Here is a 10,872-nt window from a genome sequence, read left to right as displayed (position 1 = left end):
GTCAGAATGGTTAAGATCAAAAACTCATTTGACATCAGATGCTGGCAAGGATCGAGAAAGAGGAACCCTCCTCCATTGTTGGTGGGATTGCAGAATGGTAAAATCACTGTACAAATCAGTCTGGAAGTTCCGCAGAAAATTGGACATTCCCATACCTGATCACAATGTCTCTTGGTCATATATCCAAAGATGCTCCAACATACAATACAGACATGCTCCATTAGGTTCATAGCAACCTTATTTATAACAGCCAGTAGCTGGAAAGTACCCAGATGCCCTTCAACAGAATAATTGTTATAGAAAATGTGGTACATCTACATAATGAAATACGACTAAGCTATCAAAAACAATGACTTTATGAAATTAACAGGTCAATGGATGGAATTAAAAAATATCATCCCGTGTGAGCTAACCCAATCACAGAAAAACACAAATAATATACACTGATTGATAACTGGATATTAGCTCAAAAACTTGTATTATGCAAGACGTAATTCACACACCACATGAAGCTCAAGAAGAAGGATGACTAACTTGCAGATGCTTCAGTCCTTAAAATGGGGAACAAAAAATACTCACAGATGGGTATTTGTAGACAAAGTTTTGAGCAGAGACTGAAGGAATGGCTATTATGTGCCTGCCCCACATGGGTATAGAGCATATATAGAGCATGTATAAGGGTATAGAGGATATATATATATATATATATATATATATATATATATATATACACATACACATATACCCACACCCACCAATACTAGAATATATATATATATATATATATATATATACATATACCCACACCCACCAATACTAGAAAATATTAATGAACCCATGAAGAGCATAATGACAGGACCCTGATACATTTGTCTCCTGAGAGATGCAGCCAGACCCTGACTGATACAGAGGTGAATGGTAGCAGCAAACCATTGAAGTGAAAACGGGGTAAACACTGGAGGAATTAGAAAAAGGATTGATGGAGCTGAAGGGGCTTGCAACTTTGTAAGAACAACAATACCACCAACCAGACCCCCCCCCAGGGATGAAACCACAACCCAAAGGCTATACATGGATAGATGCATATGTAGCAGAAGATGGACTTTTTGGCCACTATTGAAAGGAAATGCACTTGCTCCTGCCAAAGCTGGACCAGCAGTATAGGGAAATATCAGGGGGGATGGAAAGGGGCCTGATTGGGGAGGGGGAAAGCCCTCATAGAATAAGGGGAGTGATGTGAGATAGGGGCCTTATGGAAGGAAACCGGGAAAGGGAATAACATTTGAAACATAAATAAAAATATCCAATAAAAAATTTAAAAAATTATGTGTTTTAGAAATCTTTTAAAATGTGTAAAACAGGTAATATACCACATAAATAAAATCACATTGGGAAAATGATTCTTGAATATAGAAATATGCTTTGATAAAATACAACAAGTATTGTAAACATCATGGGAAATTTGAGATGTAATGCATGAAATCTTGATCGGAACAATAGGATATTTGAGGGATAAAAGACAATATAAAAGGGAAAGGAAGAAGCTACTTATGATTATTTGAAGAAGATCAGGATTCTACTACACATAAAAGAAAGTATATTTTAAAAACAGGAAAACAAATCATAACAAAAAATAAACAAAATCAGAACTTCCTAAAGTAAGTCCATTTCCTTTATATAAAAGACAAACATATCAAAAAAGAAATGGAAATTAACACATTCAGAAAACCAGGCAAAACATATTTGATATAAAATTAAATTAAAAAGTAAAAAATCTACCCAGTAGTGGTGGTGCACATCTTTATTCTCAACACTTGGGAGACAGAAATAGGGGTACCTCACCGAGCTCAAGGCCAGCTTAGTCCAGAGAATGAGGCTTTCACCGAAAAATGGCCATGACTGATACATAATGAAGCCCCATATCAATAATAAAGAAAAAATGGAAAAAAAAGTTGGAAGAAGTTAGAAAATTATTTTTAAAAGTAGGACATTTGAAGAGATGCCAGATAATTGTAAGATTTCTCATGCTCAGGTATTTGTTTAATATTGTGAAAATAATTATTTTATAAAAACATCATATAATCAATAATTTTCATAAAATACCAATTCACTTTTTCACAGAAACTATAAATAGAACTAAATTCAATTTGTAATAACATGGATAAATGTCACATCAAAAGAATACTGAAAGGTAGAATCATTCCTGGAGGTAACGCCTCCCAGTTATTACATGATAATACAGATCTGTAATAATTAAGATATCATACTAATCTAATATAAATATATACATTATTCAATAGCATAAAATTGTCAGGACAGACATAAGTCCACTCATCTATAGCCTGAAGTTTACAATGTTACCAAGAATACACAGTGAAAAAAAAATACAGAATCCTAAAGATATTGTTCTGGTAAAATTAGGTAATTACATGTAGAAGGATGAGACTCACTCTTTACCTCTGATTGTGAACAAAATTCAATTTAGAGCACACCAAGAGTTAAAGTATAAGGCAAAATATTCTAAATCTGATAGAAGGAAAATTAAGAAAATGATATAAATTTGTTTTTTTAAGAAGGACTTTTCCTTTTTATGAGAATTTCTTTAAATTTACTTTCAAATGTTATCCCCTTTCCAGGTTTCCCATCCATAACCTTCCTATCCCATCCTTCTTCCACCGTATTCTATGAGGGTGTTCCCCCACCCATCTAACTACCCCTTCCTGCATCCCTACCCTGACATTCCTCTACACTAAAGCATTGAGACTTGGCAGAACCAAGGGCTTCTCTTCCCATTAGGGCCCAAAAAGGCCATCTCCTGCTACATATGCAACTGGAGACATGAGTCTCGCCATGTGTACACTTTGAATGTTGATTTATTCCCTTGGAGTTCTGAATTGTTGATATTATTGTTCTTATGGGTTGGCAAAAGCCTTCACCTCCTCCAAACCATTGTCTAACTCCTCCAGTGTGGATTCCATTCTCAGTTCAATGGTTGGCTTTGAGCATCCACCTCTGTATTTGTCATGCTCTGGCAGAGCTTTCAGGATAGAGCAGTATAAAGCACCTGTCAGCATGTGCTTCTTGGCATGAGCATTATTGTCTGGGTTTGGTGGCGGTATGTATATGGGATGGATCCATAAGTGAATGAATCGCTGGATAACGTTTGCTTCAGTCTTTGCTCCAAACATTGTCTCTGTATTTCCTCCCATGAATATTTTTGTTCACCCTTCTAAGGACTGAAGCATCTGCACTTTTTTTTTGTCATTTTTGAGCATCATGTGGTCTGTGGATTGTATCTTGGATAATCTGAGCTATTTGGATAATATCCACTTATTGGTGAGAGCATAAAATGTCCTTTTTGGGTGTGATTGGGTTACCTCTCCAGGCGAATGTTTTCTAATTCTATCCATTTTTCTATCAATTCCATAAAGTCACTGTTTTTAATAGCTGAATAGTACTCCATTGTATAAATTTAACATATTTTCTGTAACCATTCCTCTTTTGAGGGACATTTGGGTTACTTCCAATTTCTGGCTATTATAAATAGGGCTGCTATGAACACAGTAAAGCATGTGTCCTTGTTATATGTTGGAGCAGGTCTAGACGACATGCCCAGGAGTGTTATAACTGGTTGCTAGGTAGTACTATGTCCAATTCTTCATAAAGTTAGATAGAGCAATTTGCAAATTCATTTGGAATAATTAAAAAAAAAGGATTGTGATAACTATCTTTAACTATAAAAGAACTGCTGGTGGAAACATCATCCCTGACCGCAAGCTGTGTTACAGAGCAATAGTGTTAAAAAAAAAGGTATGGTATTGGTACAGAGACATGCAGGTAGATCAAGAGAATCTACCAGGGTGTAGGTGGAAGTGGGGGGGGGGAGCTGGACCCTCAGAAGTGCAGACAGTCCTGAGAAAACACCGTAGACAATTCTTGCCCAATTTCCTGACCGAAGAGGAAACAGGCTGGTACCCACACACCTATTGTCACTTGATCTTTGACAAAGGAGCTAAAATCATCCAGTGGAAAATGGAAGCATTTTCAACATATGGTCCTGGTTCAACCATGGTCAACTTGTAGATGAAAACAAGTTGATCCATTCCTATATCTCTGTAGAAAGCTGAAGTTCAAGTGGATCAAGGAACTCCACATAAAACCAGATAAACTCCAACTAATAGAAGAAAAATCAGAGAAGAACCTCATGCACATGTACACTGGGGAAAGTTTCCTTAACAGAACAATAGCTTATGCACTACGATCAGAATTGACAAATGGACTTCATAAAATTGCAAAGCTTCTGCAAGGCAAAAGACACCGACTTTAGGACAAAACAGCAACTAACAGATTGGCAAAGATTTTTATTAATCCTATACCTAATAGAGGAATAATATCCAAAATATACAAGGAGATCAAGAAGTTAGACTCCAGAAAATCAAATAACCCTAGTAAAAATGTGGTAAGGAGCTAAACAAAGAATTCTCAGATGAGGAATATTGAATGGCTGATAAGCACCTAAGTAAAGGTGCAGCATCCTTAGGCAACAGAGAAATGCAAATCAAAACAGTCCTGAGATTCTACCTCACACAAGTTAGAATGTCTGAAATAAAAAACTCAGGTGGCAATAGATGCTGGGGAGGGTATGAAAAAAGAGGAACAGTCGTCCATTTTTGGTGGGTTCCTGCACTTGCATCTTGCCATCAGGTTGTCTCTGGTGTTAGCTTGTCTTGCTGATTCTGACAGTGGCTTGTCTTCCTTGTATGCCTGTGTCAATATGCCTGTAGACCTGTTTTCTTTCAGGCAAATCTGGGAACAGAGACCTGCTCTTTTGTTTGTGTATCCTGAAGCCTGCGGACGGGTTGTTTGGTGAAGAAGAGTTGGTCTTACCTCTGCTCTAAGGTGTGTAGGTGCTCCTTGCTACTGGCTTTCAGTTCTTGGTGCTGGCAGAAACCCTAAAGGTTCTGCTCCTAATTGCACCTAGATCCCAGTGCCCAGAGGGCACAGATGGTTGCAGATTGTTTCCTCATGGTTCAGGAATGTGGCAGAAAGTAATTGTCTCCTGTGAGTTCTCAGGACTATCTGCACTTCTGAGGGTTCAGATTCACACACCACCTACACCTCCACCCTTCACTCCCACCCCTACTGCCAAATAGTTTTTGAAGTTTGGCTGTCTTAGCCAATGTTCTCTACTATGTGAGTCTCTCCTTTTGATTTTATTGTGAGATAGTTAATATCTTGATTTCCTGGAGTAGTCACCATTCTGACTCTGGAGTTTTCCTTTTAGAATCCTCTGTAGGCCTGGATTGGTAGATAGATATTGTTTAAATTTTGATTTGTTCTGGAATATCTCGGGTTCTCCATGTATGTTGATTAAGAGTTTTGTTGTGTATAGTAGCCTGGTCTCTTATTTATGTAGTCTTATTGTTTGCATGACCTGTGTCCAGGCTTTTCTGCCTTTATGGTCTCTGTTGAGAAATCTGGTAAAATTCTAAAGGTCTATCTTTACATATCCCTTGGGTTTTCCCTCTTACTACTTCTAATATTCTTTCTTTGCTCACTGCATTAGTTTTTTGATTATTATGTTATGGTTAGATTTTCTTTTATGATCTAATCTATTTGGTATTCTATAGGCATTTTGTATATTTATGGCCATCTCTTTTTAGGCTGGGGAAGTTTTCTTCTATGATTTTGTTGAAGACATTTTTGGGTCCTTTGACCTGGGAATCTTCACTTTCTTGTCTTCCTATCTTCTTAGATTTGGCCTTTTCATTGTGTCCTAGATTTCCTTTGGGTTAGAAGTTTTTTGTTTTATATTTTTTAAGGTATCTTATCAGACTATCTCTTCTATTTCCTGTATTCTGTTGTTGATGCTTGAATCTATAGTTCTGGACTTTGTTCCTAGGTGTTCAATTTCCAGGGTTGCTTTCATTTGTGCATCCTTATTGTTTCTACTTCCATTTTTAAGTTTGTACCGCTTTCTTCAATTCCTTCAACTGCTTGATTATGTTTTCCTGTGTTTCATTAAGAGATTTATTTGTTTGCTCTTTAAGAGCTTCTGCCTATTTATCTGGGTTTTTCAAAATTTCTTCCAGTGAGTTGTTTTTATCCTCCTAAAGGACTCCATTCTCTTCATGTGATAGGATTTTAGGTCAGTACCCTAATTTTCATGTCTGTCCATATATCCGAGGCTTGCTGGGATGGGAGAACTGGGTTTCGATGACGCCAAAGTATATTGGATCCTGCTGCTTATGATCTTGTGCATGGCTCTTGCTATCTGGGTATCTCTGGTTTTGGTGTTGTTGTCCGATCATGTCTCCTGTTTCCATGGGTTGCTGCAAGTCTCCTTGGATGGCTGTGACCCTGGCAGACCTTCTGGGAGGCCTTCAGACTGTGGGACCTTCAGAGGGGCAGACAAGCAGCAAAACTGTTTCCGTGGATGCAGAGGATTTCCCGGAGGCGTTCAGGCTGTGGATGGTCCTTCGTCCTGTGTGTAGCATATCTCTGGGGAGGTCTTTCAACTGTCAGGTCTTCAGAGGATTAGTCAATGTCATGATTTGCCCCATAGTTATGTGTTGCTCAGAAGGACTGCAATTAATTCTTTTTAATTTTTATTCGATATATTTCTTTACTTACAATTCAAATGTTATTCCCCTTCATGGTTTCCTGTCCATAAGCCCCCATTCCCTCTGTTCCCTCACCTCCATACGGGTATTCCCCCTATACATCCCTCTTTCAGCCGCCCATATTTCCCTGCACTGGGGTCCAACTTTGGCAGGACCAAAGGCTTCATCTTCCACTAGTGCCATAAGAAGGCTATTCTCTGCTACATATGGATTTGGAGCCCTGGGACAATCCATTTATATTTTTCAGTAGTGGTTTAGTCCCTGGAAACTCTGGTTGGTTGTCATTATTCTTTTTAGGGGTTGCAAGCTTCCTCATGTCCTTCAATCCTTTCTCTAATCCCACTAAGGGGGCCCTGTTCTCAGTTCAGTGGTTTACTGCTAGCTTTGACTTCTGTATTGTACATGCTCTGGTTGTGTCTCTCAGGAGAGATCCACATCAGTCCCTTTCCGCTGTATTTTTTAGCTACATCAATATTATCTAGTTTTGGTGGCTGTATACATATATATCTATTTTTCTTGAGAGTTTTGCTGGATATATTGACTTGGCATGGCACTTGTGTTCTTTTAGGTCTGTATGATATCTGTCCAGGATCTTCTGGCTTTCATAGACTCTAGTGAGAACTCTGGTGTAATTCTTATAGATCTTATAGGTCACTTGACCATTTTCCCTTACTGCTTTTAATATTCTTTGTTTTGTGCATTTGGTGTTTTAACTATTATGTGATGGGAGGAATTTCTCTTCTTGTCCAATCCATTTGTAGTTCTGTAGGCTTCTTGTATGTTTATGGGCACCTCTTTCTTTAGGTTAGGGATGGTTTCTTCTATAATTTTGTTGAATATATTTACTGGTCCTTTACGTTGGGAGTCTTCACTTTCTTCTATATCTATTATCCTTAGGTTTGATCTTCTCATTGTGTCCTGGATTTCCTGGATGTTTTTGGCTAGGATCTTTTTGCATTTTACAAAAAAGAGATTCTCTCTTCTATCTCTTATATTCTGTTAGTGATGCTTGTATCTATGGGTCCTTGTCTCTTCCTTAGGTTCTTTATCTCCAGGGTTGACTCCCTTTGTGCTTCCTTCCTTTATTGTTTCTATTCCACTTACAATTCCATTACCTGTTTGGCTGTGTTTTCCTGTAATTCTCTCAGCGATTTTTGTGTTTCCTCTCTAAAGGCTTCTACTTCTTTACTTGTGTTTTCCTGAATTCCTTTAAGGGAGTTCTTTATGTCTTTCTTAAAGTCTTCCATCATTATCAAAAAATGTGATTTTTAAATCTAAATCTTGCTTTTCTGGTATGCTTGGATATCTGGTATTTTCTTTGGTGGGAGAACTGGGCTCTAATGATGCCAAGTAGATTGGTTTCTGTTGCTTAGTTTCCTGTGCTTGTCTCTAGCCATTGGGTTGTCTCCGATATTTTCTTGCCTTGCTGTTTCTGAGAGTGACTTGACCCTGCTGTAGGCCTCTCTGTCAGCACTCCTAAAGAACTGTTTTACTATTTTTTTTCAGTCTTTCCTGAGAACAGGTGCTCTGATTTGAGATGTGTCAGCACTCCTGGAGACTGTCTTCCAGTCTGGGCGTGGGCAGGAATTAAAGCGTCCTGCCCCTGATTGCTTCTAGGTCCTTGCTCCCATCAGGCACAGTTGTCAGTATGCTATTCTCTCTTGGGTCTGGACTGAGGGCAGAGGGTAGTCTCATCTGACTTCTGAGGTTGTAGCTCTCTCCCCCATTGGATTTGGGAGCAGGGAGCTCTTTGACCAGTTCAGTTCAGTCCTGGGCACAGACCAGAACTGTGGGTACCACTGGATGTCTCTTCCTGTATCCCTGTGTCTAGAAGCTCTGTGTAGTTTCCCCTTGCACCATGGATGTGGACAGAGGTGTGCAGAGGTTGCAGTCTTTCTTGCAGTTTCAGGATGTCTGCATTCCTGGGTGGTCAGATCTCTTCCCTGCGGGATTTGTGTGTATTTCCCCTTTAAACATATTCTTTTTCTCAAATTTTTTTCTTCTTTTTCTATGAACTCAGAATAACTGTGTTTTCTGCCTAATTGTCACTTCTCAGTCGCTCTCCAGAATCTGGCATTTAACCCTTCGTTTGCAATACTAACTCCAATAATATATGTTGGCCTGACACATTACTCATGATTTTTCGGAAGCATGTCCCATGTTCTACAATAGACATGTGGTGTAAATCCCCATGTTTACATTTATAATAGGAATTTTTTCTTATCCTTTCAACAAATTCAAGATAGAATTTACTTTCTTAAAAAAGACTATTATCTTATAATAATAAATCTTCATTTTTATTATATTGTATTTATCTGTACATTTTTTGGGTTATGTGTGGGGTTAACCTTATGTGTCAAAGTATGTCTATTGTGATTAGAGCATGATTAGTTTGAATCAGTTCTCTTCTTTCATTTGTTCTGGGGATTAAACACCGGCTGGTAAGCTTGATACAAAGGGCCTTTACCCTATAAGCCATCCTGCCAACACTTAGAATATTACTTTTGACTAGCGTCTTTGTAGCTCTATTTCTATAGTCAGTTATACTTTCTGTACACAGATTTATAGATTAATCCTCTAGTGTACAGTGATTTGTTGTATGTTTTTGTTGATTATCATATTTGAAATATTAATGATAATAAACTGAGCTTATCATTAATAAAATGAAAAGCTAGCTACTGCCAAAAGAACAAATTATATTGTTTATTTTTAATGAACATAGCAGAAATCAAGGTATGGTTTAATTAAAAATGTCTATTGGAGAGCTGTTGAAATGACTCAGGGGTTAAGAGTCTGCTGACTGCTCTTCCAGAGGTCGTGAGTTCAAATCTCAGCAACCACATGGTTACTCACAACCATCTGTAATGAGATTTGATGTCCTCTTCTGGGTGTCAGAAGACAGCTACAGTATACTTATATGTAATAAATAAAAATGACATCTGGATGTACCACAAGCCAGGCTGAACTTGAATTCATAGAGGTCCATGCACCTCTGTCTTTATAGTCCTGGATTTAAAAGTATACACGTCTATGTTCTACACCATTGAGACAATGTTACAAATTTAAAATTCACATGTTTTTACTGGAGATATTTGACTTTGACCTTCACTGAGCAGTATGGGATTTCTCTCACTCTTGCCTGTTCACTGGCAGTGGATTTGCCACTTGTATTCTATCTCATTTGATTTACAATTTATTAATTTTGACTTATACTAAAAGATGTAGGAATATAAAATATAATCATCTTAACCAATATATGTAACAAGAAAGCTTTGAAAGATCATATCATCATCCATCAACAGGAATGGTCTGACTTAGGGCAGGTTCAAAGGATGACCAAACCAAGTTATACTGTGGGCTTAAGACTCTTAGGTCCATCCTTAGCATGAAGAGGGTACTGAAAAAGTGGGGAATGGGAGCAGCACTAACTTAATAATGATTCAAAGTCAGCAGTAGGTGTAAGCTGTCAGTTCACATGCTCTCTCTTTGCCAGCAGCTTGTTATCATTCTTCCTTCTTCCCCTTCCTTCCTACTCCCTTTTCATTCTTTTATCATGCTCCATTCCCATTCTTTGCTTTTGTCAAGTAGAGAGCATGAACATTATCTCTTACTTATTAAAATTATATTGTCAAGTATTATTTAATAATATTTTTGGAAATTCTTGAATTTATATAAATTTTATGAGTCCTGGATCATTAATTCCACTTTCTTTAAAACAAAAACTAAACACAAAGCCAAAACACTTTTTCTAATATGTTTACAGAGCTTGTTCTTCAAGGGTAGCTAAGCATAGATAGCCCTTGTCGTTTCCTGTACAGCAGACAGCAGTCTTTAGCAATGATTTTCATTTAAAAAAAAAAAGAGATGTTGGATTAGGTGAAAACATTCCTTATAAAAATTATGCAAGTAAGGGAGCTAGCTTTCTCTAATGTTTCTCAATGCAATATTATGTCCAATCCTTCAAGTAGCTAGGATAATGCAGTACTTTTATATACTTATATATCATGTTTCAATTCTCCAATCTTTGTTTGCTATCTTACCAATTCCACAGCTCAGAATACACTCCTTCTAATACTGTTTGAATCAAGATCATATACAAGCCTTTTTCTTATAAGATAAATCATCTATCATTTGCTTATTTTTATAGATTTCTTCTATTCCTCTCTGTATCTTTTCATGAGACCACTTTAATTATCTTTGGTTTCCCCAAGTTTACCCTTGCTAATTAATAGAGCAGTCATTGGACTAG

The sequence above is a fragment of the Rattus norvegicus genome, chromosome 15 (assembly GCF_036323735.1).
Source record: "Rattus norvegicus strain BN/NHsdMcwi chromosome 15, GRCr8, whole genome shotgun sequence".
Lineage (NCBI taxonomy): Eukaryota > Metazoa > Chordata > Mammalia > Rodentia > Muridae > Rattus > Rattus norvegicus.
This window is presented reverse-complemented; position numbering follows the sequence as displayed.